Source organism: Cucumis melo, chromosome 4 (genome assembly GCF_025177605.1).
Source record: "Cucumis melo cultivar AY chromosome 4, USDA_Cmelo_AY_1.0, whole genome shotgun sequence".
NCBI lineage: Eukaryota > Viridiplantae > Streptophyta > Magnoliopsida > Cucurbitales > Cucurbitaceae > Cucumis > Cucumis melo.
The window spans coordinates 10,529,059-10,552,203 of record NC_066860.1 but is presented as its reverse complement, the minus strand read 5'-3'; the positions used below and the strand labels follow the sequence as shown (position 1 = coordinate 10,552,203).

The following is a 23,145-nucleotide window of genomic DNA, read 5'->3' as shown; positions in this document are numbered from 1 at the left end:
AAGAACTTATCATATATCTTAATCTACAAATAACACAAGGACATGTGGACAGTAAATATATGATGGATTGAAGAGGTATAAATATGCAATGTATTAAAGAATATAGGCCTTAGGTCACTGTATAAAATGAACAAATACATTATAATGAAATACAAGAAAATGACATTACAAGTTAGGAGAGATGGGGAATGAGATCTTCTTCACTCAAACTTCAAGCTTTCACTCATTGATTGATCAGAGAAGATAAAGAAATGCTTTACAGACGGTGGAGAGGCTATTCCTTTCCACCACTCTCTAGGTTTTTGGTCTCTTCAGGCATGTCTTCTTTGGTAGGGATGGAGTCATTTATATAGGCATATTTAGGCGAGAAATCTAATCATCTAAGCATGTCAGCGCCGAAAGCTGCCTCTGTCAGCTCACATCTACTCCTTCTACCACTTTTGTCTTTTAGTGAAAACCTCTTCTCGTGGTAATGTGGTCTTCTTGCGTAGCCTTCGTGCGAGTTCCTCTACGATTTACTAGCTTCTTCTTTTGTTACTAATCTTGCGTTCAGACACTCAAAACAAGGTGAAACAGGCATGAACACTTATGTAAAGTGTATTTCCTAATATTTATGAATTTACAACACAAGTTGTGCGTTTTGATACACTTATTATGCATTTTGGTCTCATTATTTTATCTAAAGGCTATCATAAGTTGTACTTTTTTATAAGTTACCAGTTCACACTCGAATCATTAAAAGCCAAATTAAGAAACTGACATGGTGTTGTTAAATGTCAACAAAGACACAAGAATAATAGATCGATAATGGATCTTTGGTAGGATAAGTTGAAAATGTGGGAACTAGTGGTAGAAGATGAAAAAACTCATTTAGGGTTTTTGGAACATTTTAATATAGCTAAATTATAGGTAGGTTTATATAAATATAACAAAAGTGCTAAATATTTACGACTCATATAACAATTTAAGAAAATCTCATTAAGCCAATTACATTTTCATAAATTTTATATTTATCCTTATTGGATTTTGATTATTGTAGGACAATTTTTCAGTTCTTTTTCTTCTCCTTTGCATTTATTTTTCTCTTCTTCATATTATTAAATTCTTCATATTATTACTTCTCCTTCTTCATATTCCCACTTGTTTGCAATTTCTTCATTTCCTCTTCTAGAATTTCTTCCTTCTTCTTCATCTTTCATTTTTTTACTTCTTGGTCCAAGATCTAAACGATATTGGTATAAGATTTAAACGATCGTGTACCAATATCTAAACGATCAGTTGTCTATCCTAGATAGATAGAAATAAACCACTATCACATAGATCATTTAGCTTTGGTACAAGATCGTTCCGTTGGATACAAGATCATTTAGATGTGCTATAAGATCGTTTAGACTAGGTACAAGGGTACAAGATTGTTTAGGTTGGGTACAAGGTTACAAGATTGTATAGATTGGCTATACAAGGATACAAGATTGTTTAGAAGGGGTACAAGGGTACAAGATCATTTAGACTTGGTACAATGGTACAACATCGTTTATACTTGGTACAAAAGTACAAAATCGTTTATACTAGAGTACAAGATTATTTAGACTGGTAGAAAATCGTCTTTTTTTTACGTGTGTGTGATCAATTAATTGCAGGGGTATTTTTATTATTTCATGTTGTGGGCTTGTTGGCTTGTGGGCTTTTTCCTTTTTCAAAATTGTTCTATACGATGTAAATATTTTCGCGTTTTATTCTATTTTTGAAAAACTCCTAAATTATATAAAAAAATGTCCATAAACTTTATAATTTATGTAAAAAATACCTACAAATACTCAAAAGCTTTAAAAATGCTCTTACACTTTCAAAAAAATGGTTAAAATAATAATCTTACCGTTAGTTTTGGATGGAAATTGTTAAAGTTTTGTTTCAAAAATGCACATAAACCATTGAAAAGTTTCATAAATACCATTAAACATTTTTAAAAAGTTTAAAAATATTCTCATTGATTTAATTTTTACATAAATTTTCTCAACACCCAAAATAAAAACCAAGTTAAAACATAAACTTCTACAAAATCTGACAAAATTCCAAAATAAAAATTTCTCCTTCAAACTTACTAAAACAATAATTAGTCAAACAAAAAAAGTATTTGACTATTAACACACATTAAACTATTAATATATAACTTAGTTAAAACATTTAAGTCCTAAAATCCCTCGGTGCTTATGTTATTATTATTAGAGTCAATATACCTTATCAATGTATGCATTTTTGTTTATTTATTTATGGGTTGTTGAATAAATGGCAAAACATCCTAAAAAAATTAACATATACAATACAAGGATAAAATAATTGCATATATAGCACAAAAATAGAAAGACTAAATACCTACATCCAACCACCATTTTGGGTGTGTCTTGCCAAATTTCTCAAATTAAAATTTTTCACTGATAGCATCTATTAGTGGTAACAGCTATCACTTATGGAATATATCATTGATAGCATCACTGATAATTGTTATTAGTGATATATGCTATCACTGATAGCTTTCAATTTGAGAAATTGATTATTTTACACACTTCTTCTCGATTTTTTCACAATGAAAGCTATCACTAAAAGCTACAATTAGTGAATATCATTGGTAGCTGTTATTGATTGTTATCACTGATAGCTACTATCAGCGATAACTTGTAATCATTACGAGTATTTTTTTTTCTTGTTTCACTATAAGAAATTGGGGGGTTTCCGATGCACAAAATGACATCAGAAGAAAGAACGTAGGGACCGACGACTATTCTCGATGCCATTTTACATGCATCGAAACACGACGAAAATATTATTTTAATATTACCTTTTCCCAACGTTTCATGAAGGGCTTGGGAAGCAAGAAGCCATTTCCGACGTTTAGGTCTAGGGCATCGTGAATAGTTCACAATTAAAATAAATATATAAGTGTTCTTGACACTCCATGCATGTCATCGGGAATGAAGACACCTGTTCCTAACGGTTCTCGTAATGCATTGGAAATAGGTACACTATTCTAGACGGCTTGCATGGGCTATCAGGAAAAACTCTAACATTAATTATGTCAGAGCAAGATTCCCGACGCCCAATGCATGGTGTCAAGAATGGATGATACCTATTTTCAACGCCATTAGTGATCGTCGGGAATGTTTCTACCTATTCTCGATGAGTCACTAATGACGTCGAAAGTAGGGGAAACTTCCATCATCTTGGTAGTGTATCGGGAGTTCTCTTATATATTTCGTCTCAGTTCTGTATTTCACAAAACTAAAAGATATAGAGACTGAGAGGAGAAGAAGGAGAAGAAAAAGAGGAAACGGTCGTAGTGCCCTTGCCCCTCGCAGTCGTTTCCCTCACTATTGCGCCCCGCTCTTCTCTTTTTAGTAAGTTTCAAACCATTTGTTGTATAGTTTTCAAGTTAGTTTAGGTTAGATTAGATTAGACTAGTTGGTTTATTTTTATAGTTTTGTTTTTTTTTTAAGTTAGTTTAAGATTTAATGGTGAATAAGTTTTAGGATATTGTTTGATCTTTTAATTAAAATTTTATAATGTGGGTTGAATATTTGAAGGGGGGAGTTATTTGAGAAATTGAGTTGGGGAATTTAAAATTAGAGTTGAAAATTTAAAAATATGATGGGGAAGGGGTTTAATTGAATATTTGAATGGAATGGGTTAAGAATTAGAGGGGGGGGGGGGTTGAGGATGAAATTTTGAAAGGGTGTTGAATTGAAATTTTGAAGGGGGATTGATGAATTGAAATTTTCAAGGGGGTGGGGTGGGTTCAATTTAATATTTGAAGGCGATGGGTTGAGAATTGAAGGGGGGTTGAGGATGAAATTTTGAAGGAGGGGAAGGTTGAATTGGAATTTTGAATGAGGGATTGAATTGAACTTTTCCATGGGGGTAGAGGGGTTTACTTGGGTGTAGGAAGGGGTGGGGGGGGTTGAATTGAAAATTTAAGGGGTTAGGGTTGAAAATTCGAGGGTGTGAAATTGAAAATTTGAGGCAAGGGGGTGGAGGGGAGAGGTGCGAGGGATATCATTGTTTTAAAATCATGTAATTTGTAGTTGAGATTCGTTTTGGCTATCCTACAGTTATGGTAGCCTTTTAGTTCAATTTTAGTTGTTTATTTCTTAGTAGTTTTGAAATCATTTGTTGTTGATTTGGGATGACTATCCTACAGTTATGGTAGCCTTTTTGGTGCCAACTTAGTTTTTAATTTGTTTCTATTTCTGAGGGTTTGAAGATGTGGTAGTAGGGTAGCTTGTAAGGTAGGCATCGTCGGAAGGGGTGGGTAGTATGAGAAGACTAAAGTTTTTATACGTTAATGTACATTAACTCATAATTATTTGAACTTATTTCCCATATTAACTTCTTTTAATTTATTAAGCAGGTACTACTCAACCATCTCCGACTCCTAGGCAACGGGCACAGTCTCGACTCCTGGAGTTGGAGCGTTACATTTACGCCAATGAAAGGATTTTGATGTTCATAGCCCCTGGTGCGGGGAAGCATATTTTGCCACACATTGTTCGGTTCAACCAAGTGATAGGCGTATATGTGAGAAAGACATTTCCAATTTGCTGCCTTAGGTGAATGGACGTAGAAAAAGAATATATCGAGGTCGTCAAGGGCAACCTATAGGTACGTCCACAACACAATTCAATGTTGATTTAAAACATATTTAACTTAACCAAGCTAATGTGTTATTTTCTGTAATGTGTAGTGTTTTCTCGTGCTTGATTTCAACGATCAAGCAACGAATAGGTTCGTTGAGCATCAAATGCTCAGTACTTTTAAAGAGTTTAAGGGTTTCTATCAAAGGTACTTCCAAAAGTACAATGATCCTAAGAAGGCACGTGCTAACCCACCACACATATTAGTGGGACGTATGGAGGATTAACACTTCTTCTATGATCATTACATGATCTGTGCATTCTAGGTGAGCAATGATATGCTTTGTAATTGTTAATTCCATGGAAGCATCCTTACAATCATAGCAGCGGTTCAAAGTCGTTTCTACAACGACAGCATGAGCTCACTGAGAAAAGAGGTGAGCCGATCAACCGTGTGGAGTTATTCTGGCAAACACACGTTCGAGACGGGACTTTTGTATCGCAAGCCACAGAGGATGCGCATATAAGTTATTCAAGCAATACTATTGTTCTCATTTGTCCTCTTTATTTGTGACTTACTAACTTAATTTCTAAATTTGTTGCATAATCAAATACTGAAACTCTAGTTCCAGCCTACCCCAGATGGTTCTCAACCACTCTCTAGGGACGTAATATGCGATACTGTGTTGGATAGACGACCGGGCTATTCAAAGGGCCTTGGTTTGGGACCCAAGCCCAAGTTCTGCAAGACGGCCAATGCGAGCAATGCCTCGAACTCGTGTTCGCAATCCATGGTAGAGCTCTAATTACGAGTTGAGTTTGATGAAGCTAAACAAGCGATTGAGGAACAGATAAAGATACAAGGGATGTTAGCTTTACAAGTGGAACAAATGTGAAAGCTCATAAAAGACATGAGTAAGGCACAGCAAGGACCACCATGATCCCTAGCTTTGCGGTACGTATATATGTTTCCATTATTCTTAAGTTCTTGAAGTTACATTATTCAGTAATGATATGCATATGTACTAAATTTAGGTACTTTTGTATCATTGTAGGTCCTGTAATGTAGAATGGTGTACGAGGCTTGTTAGGAGACGTACATAGTTATTATAGATTTCTATGTATTTTTTTAACATTTACTATTTTTATGGATTTGTAATATGAACCTTGTTAAGCTGTAAACATATATATATATATTTTAATTTGATATTTTATATCGGTGTTTACTAACTTATTGTTTATTTTATGTAAATTAATATTGCATAAATCATGCTAGAATCGAAAAAAAATACGAATACTACAATTGAATAAAACAAAATTCATAATATATATATATATTTAAAAGATTTCCTGATGCACCTCGTACATTGGGAATAGGGTCTATATTCCGATGCACTCAATAAAGCATCGAAAACACGGTTCCTGATGTCGCATCGGGGATGGTTATTTCCGATGCATGGCTGATGTCATACATGTAGACATCGAGGATGACTTGTTTCTGATGCACGAATAATGTTGGAAATGCAGACGTTGGGAGACATATACTCCCGACGTTTAGTGACGCGTTGGAAATATGTCTTCTGACGCATTTCTTCTAACTCTCTTCTCGAAGTCGCTTTTGGCATGGGAAACTTATTTTTCGACGTATTTTATGCTTCTTTCGATGGTTTTATGGAACGAGAGTAGTCCAACTTCTAGTAGTGTTTTTTAAAATTGAAAGCTATCATTGATAGCAATGGATAGTTGTTATATGTTGCTCTCACTGATAGATGCTATCAATGATAGCTTTTAATTTGAGAAATATGTTATCTGTTGATATAATTGATAACGTCTATCAGCAATAACTTTTATCAATGATCGCCACTGAATGGTAGAATAACTTTCAATTGAAGAATATGATTTCAGTTGCTATAGTTAGTTGCTATCGTTGATAACTGCTATCAATGATAGCTTTCAATTTGAGAAATGTGGTATCAGTTGCTATCGTTGATATCTTTTATCAGTGATGTTGCTATCAATTGATATTTCTGATAGTTACTATAAATAATTTTCCTATATTGCTATCAAAGTAAAATGATATCACTAACATTATCTATCATTGATTGCATTAAAAGAATTTCGCTAATAGCAATTATAAGCAATATCATTAGAAGAATATTTTTTTATAAGTGATATCTCCTTGGTAAACATATCAATTGATGAGGTTTAATTATGTTATTAGTCTATAATTTTAAAGCTACTATTAATGATATTCTTCTATTGTTGTTACTAGTAGTATCTATTAGTGATAGTAACAAAGGATATCACTGATAGCATCTATAGGGATATATCAATGATATCAAGGTAATGTTACTATAAAGTGATATTGTGGTTATTTGTTTTTACCGTAAATGGATAAAGACAAAAGATCAGATTAGCATGCTATCGATAATAGCTTTAAATCACTAATAACATACTATCCATATGATGGCTTCTATTACTGATAGTATCAATGGAATTCATATAGGTTGCAACTTTTGTTGAAATAAATTATTGATTTCAGGTTATGCTATCAACATTTATATCATTTACAAACTCAAAGTTCAAGTGATCAATGATAAATTCATGAAAAACATATTGACATATTATGCATGATGTCATTGATAGAAATCATCACTAATAACATGATGTCAGGGAAGAGATAAGAGTTATATGCAACAGAATAAATTTAAACAGAACCATAACTCAAATATAATTGGGATCTTAAAAATACCAGTGCATTGAAAAAACAATTACAGAAACCAATTTTCTATGTCTAAAGACTAAGCATGCTTTCCACAAAAGAGATATATAAATTAGAGAAAAGAATACTTATTCTCATTGACGACTTTGTATCTGCTAAAACACCCAGTATCTACTGAAACACCATATTGGGGCACCACCACTTGGAGACCTCCTTATTCTTTGATAAAGATATTTTATTTTATGGGAGCCAAATATGGAATGAGAATTTTGCAGAAAAGAATTGAGAAAGAAATCATAAAGTTCCCTAGAAAGCATCTTTCTATCTATCGTACCTTACCTCCCATTTTTGTTAGACTAAAGAAGAGGGAAATTAGAGAGAATATGGGATACATGGGAAAACCACCCCTGAATAAATTAGCAATATTCTTTGCACCTCATGCAACTCTCAAGATTCCCCGTCCGGAGTCCGGAGGACTATCCATTAGAACTTTGCGCCTAGCCTTCTTCGCAAATTCTTTGCGCATCTGCGTCCTTCTTTTTCGCAATATTCTTTGAACCTTTGGACGGAGTATTAAGAGGAGAAAAGTTATTTATAGGCGGACTCTGACCTCCACCTCTGTGGAGCATATTCCAACCTTCCCGATCCGGGTCCCATTCAGGCTGGCTCCATCTAAGCTCGTCTACTCGGGACTACTCTGACTCAACCCCTTCTTCATTGAGGCGGGAAAGCTTCTTCCCATATTAGAATCCCAGGAAGTGCCCCGCCGACGACCTTGGGAAAGTCAGAATTGAATATCAATCAATCGAGTAGGGATTGGATCTTGGATCGGAAGCTCGACCCATTAGGACAGGTCTTTTCTTTACCACCGCCGAGAGTATAACGACTGGATTGAGACCCGCCTGACGAACTGCTCAATTAGCGCTGACGATTGATTGAGCGGGATCTGGGGAGAATTAAAAAAAACTACGTACTTAGATTGGCACTATAGAGATAATCAACATAGATAGACATAAAAGATGTAGGCGAAAGAAGAAATTAAGGATTTTTGGGGGGGAAATGAGAGATATTTTGTTCCACCACAAAGAATTATTTGATTTTTTCTTTTCATGGATAGTCCGAAGGACGAAGAAAGAAAGGAAAAAAATCTGATTTCGAGTTTACAAATTAGGAGAAAGTGCTCATTAAGGATAATGAAAGAATAATTATGATGTTCATTGTACTCCTTCATTGATTTGGAGATTTTTGACGGAGTGAAATCCCAGAAAATGCAAGGTTTTGGGCCTATAAAGTAGCAACTTTTCATGAAAAAGATGTAAAAATTTCTCTATTTTCGTTAAATATATATATTCTAAAAAGTCCTATTTTGCTTGAAAAAAGACGGGAATAGGCAATGAAAGAAGAAAGCCTATCAAAGAAATGAACATTGTTTTCTTATAGTTTGACTTTGTGGTCCGTAGGTTAATATGGATAGTCCTCCGGATAAATCCTCCGGACAGGGATCTTCTGGATTCCGCGTAGGATAAATCATAAAAAAAATAATAAATCGTTTGTTTACTCAATTAAAAAATGAAAAATGGTACTTTTTTGTTCAAAGAATAAAAAAGGTTGACCTTTCTTTTTCATATCTTTGTTTTATCATTTTCGAGATGGGGGGGGGGGGGAGGGCTAATAAGCGAAGCGAAAAGGGTTTTCGAACTCGACAAAATAGCCCCGTAACTTCGGGAGAAGGGGTGCCTCCTCACAAAGGGGGTCACCAAATAGGATCGTCCAGTTCCTATAGAACCTATCACTAAAATACCCCTAGAGGGGGGGAGGGCTAATAAGCGGAGCGAAAAGGGTTTTCCATGAGATGGGAAATGAAAACTATTAGCCCCACACGAGGTTTGTGAATAAGTGATTGTCTGATAATGAGCAAGGAATGTCCGTCTTTTCTTCCGAAAGAAGGGAAGGAGAAGTATAGAATATATAAATTCTATTATTTTATTCTAGATTCTATTCTAATCCTTAGAATAGATTCAAATAATCTATCATGATTCTAATGACTCATCATAAGTTGTTTCCTTGAATTCCAAAATATTTCTATTTTTCATTATTCCAATCAATTATAAAGATTCGAAATCAAAAAAAAAAAAAAAGTAAGTGGACCTAACCCGTTGAATCATGACTATATCCACTATTCTGATATTCAAATTCGATAAGGATGAAATTAGAACAGTGGATCTTTTTTATTTCTCTAAATTTAGAATCAAATAATGTTGGTGTTGTATTAATGGGTGATGGTTTGCTGATACAGGAATCTCCATCCGCGAGAACTGTAATAGAATAGCAATGGTCAAGACAGGACTGAACCCTACCAGGCTTAGACGGAGAGCCCTTGTTCATTGATTTTCTTCCCAAAATCAAGCTTCAGATGAGTTGTCTTCTTCTTATAGGCTTTCCCGACGCCTCTTTACCCGGAGTTTCACTAAGGGATATACCCCCTCGGAGCAGTGGGGAACTTTATAGGCGTCTTAGCATCAAAAGCATCTTTTTCAAGTCAATTACATCGACCCTCAAGCAGAGGTGCTCTTAGTTCAGAGAGTCGACTTGGCATGCTTGAAGTTCAGTTACTCGCCTCTAAAGATCTTCCGAAGAAAGTTTGATTGCCCACCATTTCTGAAACCCCCTCTTCTCGGGCCAATAGTTCTTTCTGAGAATTAGACCAATTTACATGAGTTTCGATTTTCCTCTTGAGACTTAATTCGATCTTCATAGATTTCTCGAGATATTTTCTTACGAAGTTTTGTTATAGCATCTATAACAGCCTCGGGTTTAGGCGGACAACCCGGCAAATACACATCGACAGGAATTAACTTATCGACTCCCCGAACAGTACTATAAGAATCGGTACTAAACATCCCTCCTGTAATTGTACATGCTCCCATAACAATAACATATTTTGGTTCAAGCATTTGCTCATATAATCTTACTAAAGAAGGAGCCATTTTCATTGTTACCGTACCCGCTGTTAAAATTAAGTCTGCCTGTCTAGAACTAGATCTTGGTACCAGTCCATAACGATCAAAGTCGAATCGTGAACCTATTAATGAAGCGAATTCAATGAAGCAACAACTAGTACCATAGAGAAGCGGCCATAAACTGGAGAGTCTTGACCAATTTGAAAGATCATTTGATGTAGTTGAAATAACTGAAGTTTGGGTTGTTCGATCAAGTAAGGAAAACTCGATGGAATTCATAACTGTCTCAATGTTTTTTTTAATTGTCTGAATATTCAAAAACTAAGACCATTCCATTGCTCCTTTTCGCCATGCATAAACTAAACCGACAATTAGGATAAGCACGAAAATTAAAGCTTCTATAAAGACGGATACCCCTAATACATCAAAACTCATTGCCCACGGATAAAGAAAAACTTTTTCAACATCAAAAACAACAAAAACTAGAGCAAACATATAATAACGGATTCTAAATTGTACCCAAGCATCGCCCATTGGTTCTATTCCCGATTCATAACTCAAAAGTTTCTCTGGCTCTTTGCTAAGAGGGGCTAAAACTCCAGAAATTAGAAATTCCAAAAAGGAATAAGACTTGATATTATTAGAAATACCCAGAAAATATCATATTCGTAAAGCAGAAACATAAACGTACTCCTATCAATGTGGAAAATATACCGGATTAATCGATCGGTACATGTCTCGTTTGAAGATTCATCCACTATAATCCTATTTATAAAATCAAGCTTTCCCCAGCCCCTTCTCATCAATGGACTCCTGACGTATACGAAGGAGTGCGGTTCGTTCGATAAATTCCTACCTCTCTATCTATCTCTGAGATGTTTGGATTTTTCAAAACTTCATGGACATGCAGAAGAGAAATACTATCCCCACGCAAGGAAAACTATAACCAAAATCCTTTTTATCCGGCATTAATTTGGAACCACGTGCATCTAAAGCACCTTTTACTAAGATCAATGTAGTTGTATGTAAACCTAAAGCAATAGCATGATGAACCAAGAAGTCTCCGGGCCCTATTGTTAAGAATAGTGAATTACTATTCTCATTAACAGCATTTAACCAACCTGGCAACCATATGCTTCGACCCGCATTGAACGTCGGGTCGCTTGTTGAAGATAAAAGTACATCGAAGCCATATGAAGTTTTACCATGAGCGGATTGAATCCATTGGGCAAATATGGGTTCGATGTACTTTTATTTTTCATATAAACATATTTAATTAATATTTTATTTAAATCATATTTAAATGATTATCTCTCACATAATTTATAGTTTTAATTTAATTAGTTTATTTAAATCAAATTTAATAAAACTAAACTAAGCTAAAATATTAGTTGATTCTCCAATTAATTTAAGGGAAATTGTATTGGGTAGCACTATGAGAATAGGTTTTAGCAATTATGATACATACTTTTTAAATTTTGCAAATATGGCAAATTTTAATCTTTAAAATATTTTGTCGATATTTTTTTACTTTAAAATTTTTATTATTCCCAAACTGCCCCATGCTTTCCTCTTTATTGATCATCTCTCTTTAATGTTTCATCTTCCACTTTCTCTTCTTCTTTTTTGTAAACCTCTATATCATATTTGTATTCATAATAAAAAATTAATCTAATAATGAAAAATGTTTGTTTTTCTCAAACACTATTTTTCGGTTGGTTTTCTATAGGTTCTTTAAAAAAAAAAGAAACTATTGTTCGTTCTGAAAAAACTATGAGGTAATCAATTAAGACTCCAGTTAATATTAAAGCTAATAACAGTTGTAATAGATAGAGGGACAACAGAGGAAAATAACACATGAAACTTTGTTAACCCAGTTCGGCTAATATCGCCTATGTCTGGGGAGCTGCGTACAGCCCTGATGAGTAATCTTTATTAATATTCACTTGAGTTAATATATATATCGATACAACATATGGTACTACTCTGTTCAATAATATAACTTAATAACATGCGTCTTGACATCAAACTCTAGGCTCCCCTTGAGTTACTTATCTTCACGATGTCTAGCTTCAGGCTCCCCCTGAACACATGAGTGAATATCTTTGGCGACGTCTTTAGATCCCCCTGAAGATCCTCGTGATCATACCAATCACTTGTTTTGTCTGTTACTCATCAATAATTGTTACTACGATCAACATGACGACCTCATTGACATAAGATCATCGTACCTTTTTAACTCTGTAGCTTCTGCAGACGACCTTGATGCAAAAGACCGTCTTCAACTTGTATTTTTTACTTTTTTGCTACAAAACCTCACCGCTACGTAACGTCACATATATAATATATGTATAGATCTTCTTATCTTAACAATATTCCTAGAATAGTGGAAAATATTTTTATCTCTTAAATATCTCATCTTTTAATTTATTAATCAAAGATAATTAGTCAAAGATATTCCATAAAATCTTTTAGACAAAAACTCTAACAAACTCCCCTCTTTTTGGCTAAAAGAGAATTTCTTTTCTGGTTCAATTGAGTCGCTCATTCGGGTGAAAACAATGTGTCATAAACCACAAACTTCAGCATTGATGAATTCATTTCTCAAAGAAAAACGAACAACATGTTTTCCATTTCTTCAGTTATAAAAAAAAACACAACTCTTGTTAAAAAAAAAGAGTAGACAGTCTTCAGTAAACAATCTTCAACCAAAAAGAATAACAAAAACAGCAACAAAAACAGCAACACTATCTGCCTGCACCAAGCACCACCAACACTCTCGCTTGAAGAAGTTATTTAGATCTTCATTATCAATTTCCTTCCCATGATCACTACGAATCCTGATTATCTTTTGCCCCTTCTCACGTTGCAAGTTCAAACATAGACTGATACATAGTTTAATAGTGTCTGATTATCCTTTTAAGAACCGAACCCAGGTGAATCTGGAGTAGTCATCCACAACAACTAACACATACTTCTTTCCCCCCAAACTTTCAGTTTGCATGGGACCCATGAGGTTAAGATGTAGAAGTTCAAGTACTCTGATTGTATAACATTCCTTTAGCCTTCTGTGGGAGGTTTTGGTTTACTTTCCAACTTGACAGTCACCACAAAAGAATTTGCCATTTATGTGTAACGAAGGAATGCCTACAACCGCCTCGTTTCTGATAACTTTATCTAAACTTCTCAAGCCGATGTTCCCCAATTTCCTATGCCACAACCAGTTCTGATCAACTTTAGTTAAGTGACATATGTTTGAACCATTGGAACTCCAATGATAACAGTTATCTGCTTCCCATCTGCCACTCATGAACACTTGATTATTCTTGTCTGTAACTATACAACAAGTATTGTTAAAGTTTACGTTGTATCCTTGGTCACATAGTCGACTTACACTACTCAAGTTTGCATTCAGTCCATCCACATATCTAACTTCATTAAGACAGGGTAGATTACTTTTGTCAATGTTTCCTTTCGCAATAATTTTTCCTTTGGCCCCATCTCCAAAAGTGACATGACTTGATGAACATTCTTCTAACTCAGTAAAGAAATATCGATTGCCAGTCATATGTCTTGAGCATCCACTGTCAAAGTACCAAGCATCAAAATGGGTTTGAACTGTTGTAAATGCTATATTGCACTTCTCAGAAGTCTTCACCCTCCAGATCAAGTGAGTTCCCCTTACATCATTGTTCCTTTTGATGATCCTATACTGATTATGCTGGTTTACAAGTTTTGGTCTTTGCTGATGTCTCCTATCTCTCAGTAATTTGACCGTATATGACCTCTTCTGCCACAATAATAGCAGACCCATCTGGAGAATTTGACACCTGTATTGGTACTCAACTTTTTACAACTAGGGTCTGTTGTTTCTTTTACTGAACTGGAACAAATTTTACTTCTGGAGTAATCTTGACACCCCTAGTTGAAGTATCAAATCCGATGCCATATTTACTTGAACCATTTTGCCCTGAACTCAGGATTGAGTCTAAGCTATCAGTTCCAGAATTCAACATTTTCACAGACTTAATTCTCTAATCATACACATTCTGAACTTCTTTCAACTTTACTTTCAGAGATGATATAATCCCCATCAATCGTTCATTTTCATCCATTAAATCTTGAATTCTTTCTTTTTGAATAGCTCTGGCTTCTGAGTCTTCCTTCCTCAGTATTTTGAGTTCTTCAAACGTTAGCTCTTAATCCTCATCAATATCGGAACACTCACTATCAGCTTCTGAATTGATTTTTGTAATTCATGCGGTGAAAGCATCATACCATGATCATCTTCATCATCATCTGAATCCTCATCAGACAGGGTAGCACAATAATTTTTCTTTTGTCTTTTGAGATAAGTAGGACATTCAGCCAGATAATGACCAAACCCCTCACATTCTCTACATCTAAACAACCTCCCTACATCCTCTTTTTTCTTACCATGGTTGCTATTTCTTCTGTAAGAGAATTCATTAACCTTTCTTATAGAGTTCTCACCATCACGTCTTCCATTTTTTCAGTTTTTCCAGCAGTATTCAAACTTTTGAACTTTCTGGCCATCTTAGAGAATAGTTTTGTTATGAGAGCTATTGACTCATCTTGATTAGCTTCATTACTAGATTGATTTACAGTGTTCTCCTGATCATAAACTGATTTGAATGCTATCCTCTTATCTTTCTTACTTTCTCTATCCAACATAGCCATTTCAAACGTAAGTAGTGACCCAAATAGCTCGTCAAGTTTTAACGTCGTTATATCTTGGGCTTCTTCTATGGCAGTGACCTTTATGTCAAACTTTCTGGGTAAGGAGCGCAACACTTTGCGAACAATTTTAGACTCATGTATCTTTTCACCAAGTAGTAACGAATCATTAGCTATCTCTAGGACCCTCTCATTGTATTCAGAGGCTGTCTCATCTTCAATCATTTTCAAGGCTTCGAATTTTGAAGTTATCAACTGCAGTCTGGATATCTTCACTTTAGAAGTTCCTTCATATGCAACTTCCAGTATTTTCCACGCCTCTTTAGCAGTAGTGCAGGAATCGATAAGTTTGAACACGTTTAAATCGACACCATTGAAGATAACATTTATGGCTCTTGCATTTCCAACTGAAGCTTGTTCTTCAGCATCTGTCCAGTCAATTTCTGGTTTTGGCACTGATACTCCATTCACAGTAATCATTGGAGGTTCATAACCACCAACAAGTGCTCTTCATGCTTTTCCATCCAAGGTTTTAATGAAAAATATCATGCGAGGCTTCCAATAAAAGTAATTTTTACCGTCCAGTATAGGAGGACGTGAAGCTGATGGGCCTTCTTTGATTATCTCCATGATCTAATAACACGCTCTGATACCAATTGAAAAAACAGTGAGATAATCAATTAGGACTCCAGTTAATACTAAAGCTAATAACTGTTGTAATAGCTAGAGGGACAGCAGAGGAAAATAACACATGAGACTTTGTTAACCCAGTTCGGCTAATATTGCCTACGTCTGGAGAGCTGCGTACAACGCTGATGAGTAATCTTTATTAATATTTACTTGAGTTAATATATATCGATACAACATATGGTACTCTGTTCAATAATATAACTTAATAACATGCGTCTTGACATTAGATTCCAGGCTCCCCCTAAGTTACTTATCTTCACGATGTCTAGCTTCAGGCTCCCCCTGAACACATGAGTGAATATCTTTGGCGACGTCTTTAGATCCCTCTAAATTATATCCTCGTGATCATACCAATCAATTGTTTTGTCTGTTACTCATCAATATTTGTTACTACGATCAACATGACGACCTCATATTGACATAAGATCATCGTACCTTTTTAATTTCGTAGGTTCTGCGGATAACCTTGATGCAAAAGACCGTCTTCAACCTGTATTTTTCGCTTTTTCGCCGCAAAACCTCACTGCTACGTAACGTCACATATATAATATATGTATAGATCTTCTTATCTTAATAAGATTCCTAGAATAGTGGGAAATTTTTTTATCTCTTAAATATCTCATCTTTTAATTCATTAATCAAAGATAATTAGTCAAAGATATTCCATAAAAAATTTTAGACAAAAACTCCAACACGTTCAATCTCCATTTTTGGCATCTTTATCTTTTTCTTCTTTTATTTTTCACCATTTTTTATCCATATTTTCGATAATCATTTTTTGTTAAATCTAAGTTCTTTCTTCAAACTTCTTTCAAATTATGCTTTCAAACACGACAACATTCTCACTTTTTAAAATACATTCCATCTTAAATATTTTATTATTTTTAAACTACTACTCAATAACTTATTTCTTCTCCTGTTTTTAATGTCCTAATCATCTCACATTTCTTCTCCCACTTTTTAAGGCCCCAATCATTATTTTTCTCCCACTTTGTATCAGTTTTGTATATTAGTGTTGTGATGTAGTTATATTATATGTATTAGTTAGTTGATATACTTACTACATGATTTCCATTTTTTTTTCAAATTTTATGCAATTCAATGTAGTATTATTAAGTATATGAATGATGTAACTTAGTGTAGCAAACATATAATATGTATCAAAATGTACTGGTAAAGTATATTAAATGTATCATCAGAATCTCAAGAGTATCAAGTGTATTTTAACCAATCGAATGTATCAGTAGATATAGAAAACTTACCAACAGTACATCAAGGGTATCAAACATATGAACTTCATCAAGTGTATTAAATCTGTCGAGTGTATCGGTGAAAGTATAAAATGTTTATCAGTAGTGTATTAAGTGTATCAAACTTATTAAGTGTATTAAACCTAATCAAGTGTATCAATAATGTAATATATCATGCTTAGTGCATCAAGTGTCCTTCATTGATTAAGTATATTTTCAAAGTTTAACAAATGTATCAACAACATATCAAGTGTATAAAAACCAATGATGTGTATCAAGTGTTATTTAATTCATCGAGTGTATTAGCAAAGCATAACAAGTGTATCAACAAAGCATAACAAGTATATCAACAACACATCAAGTGTATCAACCATACATCGAGTGTATCAACCACACATCGAGCGTATCAACCACACATCGAGCGTATCAACAACACTCGAGGGATGCGTGAAAATGTTGATAATTCTAGTGGATAGATTTGTAATTTTTCATTTTTCAAATGTAGGCTGGGTTTGAATTTTGCCATTTTTGCAAATTTAAAAGTAGTGTGCTATGTATCTAATTTATCAAACTAATTTTGCTAAATTTGCAAGAGCCCCTTAATTTAATTGCTAAATTAAATATTTTATATTTAATTTAATCCAAATTTGAATTATATTCAAATAAAAATTTCTCTCTATAGGTAATGAGTATCATAATACATTAAATTTTAACACGTAGTTTTAATATGAATCTAATTCACATTAGATTAATATTTAAATTTATTAGATTAATATTTAAACTTATTCAAATATTTTATTCTCTTATAAATTAATTTTAAATCATATCCAAAATTAAATTATATAATAAATTTTAATTAAAATATAAACTTTATATTATAATGTATTACCATACATTCTATTAATTAATTCCAAAAGTAAATTTAAACATTTCAAATTACAACTAATATAAATAAATCTCATTATTCTTTACGAGCTAGGAAAGTGATCTAATGAACCTACAGATCAGAAGCTACAACGATATGAGATTAGTTGGTTAAACTCATTTATCACATTAATCAATATTCATTAATTGTGTGTACACTCCACTAAAGACTCTTAGTTAAACTTTTCTTACTGTAGATATATTTCTGTATCCAAGATATAGACTAATACTAGTAAGTTAGTCTTTCACAAGTGTTTGTAAAAGCAGTTGAGCCAAATTATGTTTTACCCTTAGGTTACTTTTAGTCCTTAAATATATCAATGCTCCTCTAATAGACAACCTGTTTATGGTCCCACGAATAAAAATAAATCTCTCTCGTGCCATAGAGAGAGTAAGGCCTTTTGTTCAAGTCTCAGAGACACCACTTAAGGTAACACCCATTTACTTACCCTAAAGTCGGGAAGGAAGTAAATTTCATCTCGTGTGATTATGTTCCTAGCTCCCCACTCGGTCTTGTGCCCAAAATGATAAGCATATTGAGTTGACAATCTAGTCACTGTCACCCATACAAATGAAAGGACAATCACTCGCAAATAAGAGTTCATAATACACTAAGGATTAAGACTAAGTTGCCTAAGTCATCCTAATGAAATAGAAATCTAACTAGGTTAACGGAGTTACATTATTTAGTGGTTACTATGTCGTGGTCTGGTCTTATGTAACTCTCACTCACATATCACCTACTTGAACACATTGGATCATTGCGTTTGTATCAAATACAAAGTGAATCGTATCCATAGTGTTACCAGGATAAGGTACTCAACCTTATCCTTATACTGTAGACCTTTTAAGCTATATCTCGAACATTAATCCCTATATGTCTTTACATACTGTTCAAGACTCATCAAACAACTTAGGATGTTAGTTTATTGGATTTAGGTTATTAAGAAAAAATTAGTAATATACTTAATAATGCTTATTGAAATTATCAATGGGTTACTTTTACTATCTACGAGTTTTAGAGCATAAAATCTAACAATCAGTAATAGAAGTCATAGACCCAGTGAGGTTCCTAGGTCACTCTCACCCGTAAAAATCAAAGGACAATCACTCGAAAATAGGAGTTAATAATACACTCAGGATTAAGATTAAGTCACCTAGGTCATCCTAATGAAATAGAAACAATTAGGGGCTTCCTTCCCCTTCCCTTACTTAGCCTTGACGTCTAGTTCTTGGAAAGTAAACTTTAAAGTGTAAGTGTAAAAGACTCAGTGAGTTTTAAGAAAACCTTTTCTTGAAATACCTTTTGTAAACCTTATTTCTCCAAATTTTATATAAAACATCTTTCACATATAAACTTATCATTTCTCATAAGTATTTCATCTCGCATAATATATCAAATACATGTACATACAGTAGTTATAAGCATTCTTTTTGCTAAAAATCCTGAATCATTCTCTACACAAAGACTCGTTATCTTGCATTTAGACTACTGGAATGTCCTTTTCATCATCAATATCTGAGAGTAGCCTGATTTATTCCTGTTGCTCAAGCCGCTAAACACAATGTTGTCCTTTTCTATATGGGTCAGCTTCACTCCACCATGCAGTCCTTTTCTACATGGCTATCTTTACCTTTATGTGCACATAGCAGTTAGTTCATAATAGGAAGATAACTAATGGTTTGAACATTCATTCATAAACATTCAAAATCTCAATAAACATACTTTGAAACACTAAATAAGCTTTTCAAGTAAATCTGTTTTTAGAAATCATGCATTTGAATTGAAATCATTAACTCTAATCAATAAGAATTTATAAGTAAAACTTTTAACATAAACATTTTAAAGAAAGCACTCACAACACCTGGGAAATAAACTTCATAGGCGTTTCTTCTTCTTCTTATTCTTGTGTAGAAAAATACACTTAAAATTTTCTCTTCAAATTCTCATAATAATAATCCTTAACACTTTGATCTCATCCTCTTATAAGGTTGTCAGCTACTACTCTTAGTGGTACACGTGTAAGCTTAAAGTTTAACTTAATCATGCTTAACCTAAACCTTACACGTGGCTCATCAAATAAGTTTAGGAGATTTCTGAGAAGTTTCCTTATTTCTTCTTGTCAAGTTCCATTTCGCAAAAAACTTTAATCGCCTAACCTTTTAAAAGTCTTATCGTATAACCTTTCTCACAGAGTAACCCCACCTCTTCATGAGTAGACCACCAAAAATGCAGTTTCAGGACACTTAGTTAAATTTTTACTTCTTAACTTAACTACGGATCGTACAAAAATAATCCTCAAACATTGGAAATTGTAAAATCTACAAGTATATTACATAAAACATATATATACAAATATAATAAACTAGGGCATCCTCATACCCATTACACATCTCCCACTTGTTCTAAATTACCTAATGAACGTATCTTGCAGACCTAGACTTTTTAGATGACCCTCGAACACATTAGCTGTGAGAGTCTTTATAAATGGATCAGAATTTTGTGCTCCGAAGTGATCTTGGTGACGATTACATCCCCTCGTTGCACAATCCCCCATATCATGTGATACTTCCTCTATATGTGTTGTCCTCGTTTGTGGCTGTGAGGTTCTTTATAATTGGCTACTATCTCATTGTTATCACGATATAAAGTGATAGGCAGGTTCATGTTTGGAACAACTTCTAAATCATGTAGGAAATTCCTAAGCCAAATTGCTTTTTTTATTGCTTCGCAAGCAGTGACATATTCAACCTCCATATTAGAGTTTGCAATGTTGGGGTTGATGCCCTAAATCTCGTGGTCTTGTAGTTTGTAATTGTATATATTATACAAACTTTTTATTTATCTAATAAAATAAAGTGTTTTATTTTATTTGGCATTTAGTTACATTAATCCACAAAACCAATAAACTAACATCCAAGGTTATCTTCTATAACCTAAACACGTATGTTGAGACATACAAGGGGATCGTGTTTAAGTGATAACCTAAATGGTCTATAGTAAATGGATTAACACTAGGTATAAATCATATAGAAATTATTTCCTTTCAAATCATTCATAAAAGCACATAGCATTATATCATCTCGTAGAGTGCATGCTTTATTACATCCCCGTACCCATCCTCAACTCAATCGTTTACCATACATACTCTTTTACTAAGTTGTCATTGTGCAGAGTGTTCTCAACGCAACAAGTCTCCATCAATTCCATCATGCATAACGTGTCTTCCAATGCTAGATTGCACAGCAAAAAAAAAAAAGGAAATTCATATTAGATCACACAGCAAGTATGAGACATCGTATTCCAAATTACACTGTAAGAATATAACACCTTATCCTAGACCACAAAGTAAGGATAAGGCATCCCACAAAAAGTATGAGGTATCTCATCTCCTAGGGTACCAAAAATCATCTCATCACCATATATCAATTCATTTCCAAATTCGATTTATTTATAACTTAAATACATTTTAAGAACTTGAGATCATAAGAGGAATCATGAGACTGGAGAACTCAGTAAAAGAATACATAAGGGTTTAAACATAATAGAAATATTTTTAATTTTAAACCATTTTTAAGAAGAAACCACTCACAATCAATTTAGCTTCCTTTCCTAATTTTAAACCACTCACAATAGGTCTAATGGAATATTCGGGATAGTATAAAACATAATGAAAAACATTAAAACATTTCCTTTGCTTACATAATAATTCAAAAATAGCATAGCTTAAGAAATTAGTTCAATAAATATTTATCATAAAACGTGTCTTTGCAAATAACTTGAAAATCATGCTTTATAAATAACTTTTAAATCAATGTATCACTCATAATACTTGAACTGATACTTAGCTTGGAAAATCATTCGAAGTCTCCTCATCCTAAAAGATCCATATTTAATCCTTAATTAATCCATTGGCCATGAAAATATTCGAAACTTTTCTTCAAATTCCCCAAAATAACAAAATAGCCCAAAAATGGCCCTTCGGTGCTCACTGACATAATGGTTGGGCTTGGGACGTGAACATGGCCTGGAGGCCTTGCCACGTGCTAACCTCACTGAGGGTGTCACGCATCACATGCTAACCTCACAATGAGGGGTGCCACGCACATCTTGGCACCATACCTAACCCACTCATCGCGTGCCTTACACTCGTTGTGCGTGTCAAGGGCATACTTGTCCAAGGTATTATTTACCCATGGCCGTATGCCCGAATACCCCTAAATCGCTTTATCTTCATGTCTTGAAAGTAGTCTAGGTTAATTCTTTCGTTTTCGTGTCGTCGAGCCACAGTGTGACATTTCGGCTTTTTCATATGCAAGCTTGCCAAGGCCAAAAATCTCAATATGTACTATAGGGGTACATGAGTAGTCCGACCCCCGCCCAAGCTTTGTCGCACTCTTTGCAAGCTAAGCTATTTTCTTTGCAATTGACAGTCTTCAATGCTTTCTTTATGATGTTTTCAACTATTTACTTTCTCTCTCCCATTTTATAAAAACATTTTTCCAAGAACGTGGAGGGAGGCTACATCATACCGCGAGTTTGTCCGCGGATTTCGAATATTGAACGGTTAACTTGTTGACTGAGAAGAACAAGTGCCACACAATCGTGTTTGAAAGTTACAATTGTGACAAGTGGTATGAGAGCCAAATCGGCTAATTGACAGTAAGACCAAAGTATGTCATCAGCGGATCCATTAGGCAAGGCCCAGAGAGACCAACTAGCAGAGCTAGAAGAGCAGATGCTCTACCTAGTCGAAGTTCCCGACTCCATCCGCTACTTGAAGTCCCGTCTTGAAGAAATTTCTGAGAAAGTTGGTATAATCGATGCGGTAGCTGGCCGTGTCGAAGGGTTACCGATACAAGAGTTATTGGTAAGAGTCGACACCTTGGAGGCAAACACAAATGTCAGGAGAACTGTTAACTACGAGCGTGGGGACAGTTTATCGGGCTTTGCTGCCGACATGAAAGAACGTGTTAACGAGCTAGATAGCTCTCAAAAGACACTCTTAGAGATGATAAACGACATGTCAGAGGATTTTCAAGCTACCCTCGATGTCGTTAGGAATGAAATCGCAGATGTGAGCACAAGACTGAGTCTCACAATGCGAGCAATGGCAAACCAAGTTCCGATTGGAGGAACAGTTCCCGTTACTAAGGTGAAGGTTTCGGAACCTAAGCCCTTCTGTGGGGTGAGGGATGCAAAGGCCTTAGAGAACTTCATATTTGATCTCGAACAGTACTTCAAGGCCACAAACACAGTTATCGAAGAAGCCAAA

General features: G+C 34.5%; 1 long non-coding RNA gene across 1 annotated transcript; it reads left to right on the top strand.

The window, feature by feature from the left end:
- Positions 1–4,408: 4,408 nt before the first annotated feature.
- LOC127148764 (uncharacterized) lies at positions 4,409–5,838 on the top strand. The gene is made up of 4 exons (XR_007819848.1): positions 4,409–4,653; positions 4,736–4,951; positions 5,252–5,580; positions 5,681–5,838. It is a non-coding gene; the product is annotated as an uncharacterized LOC127148764 (long non-coding RNA).
- Positions 5,839–23,145: the final 17,307 nt, after the last annotated feature.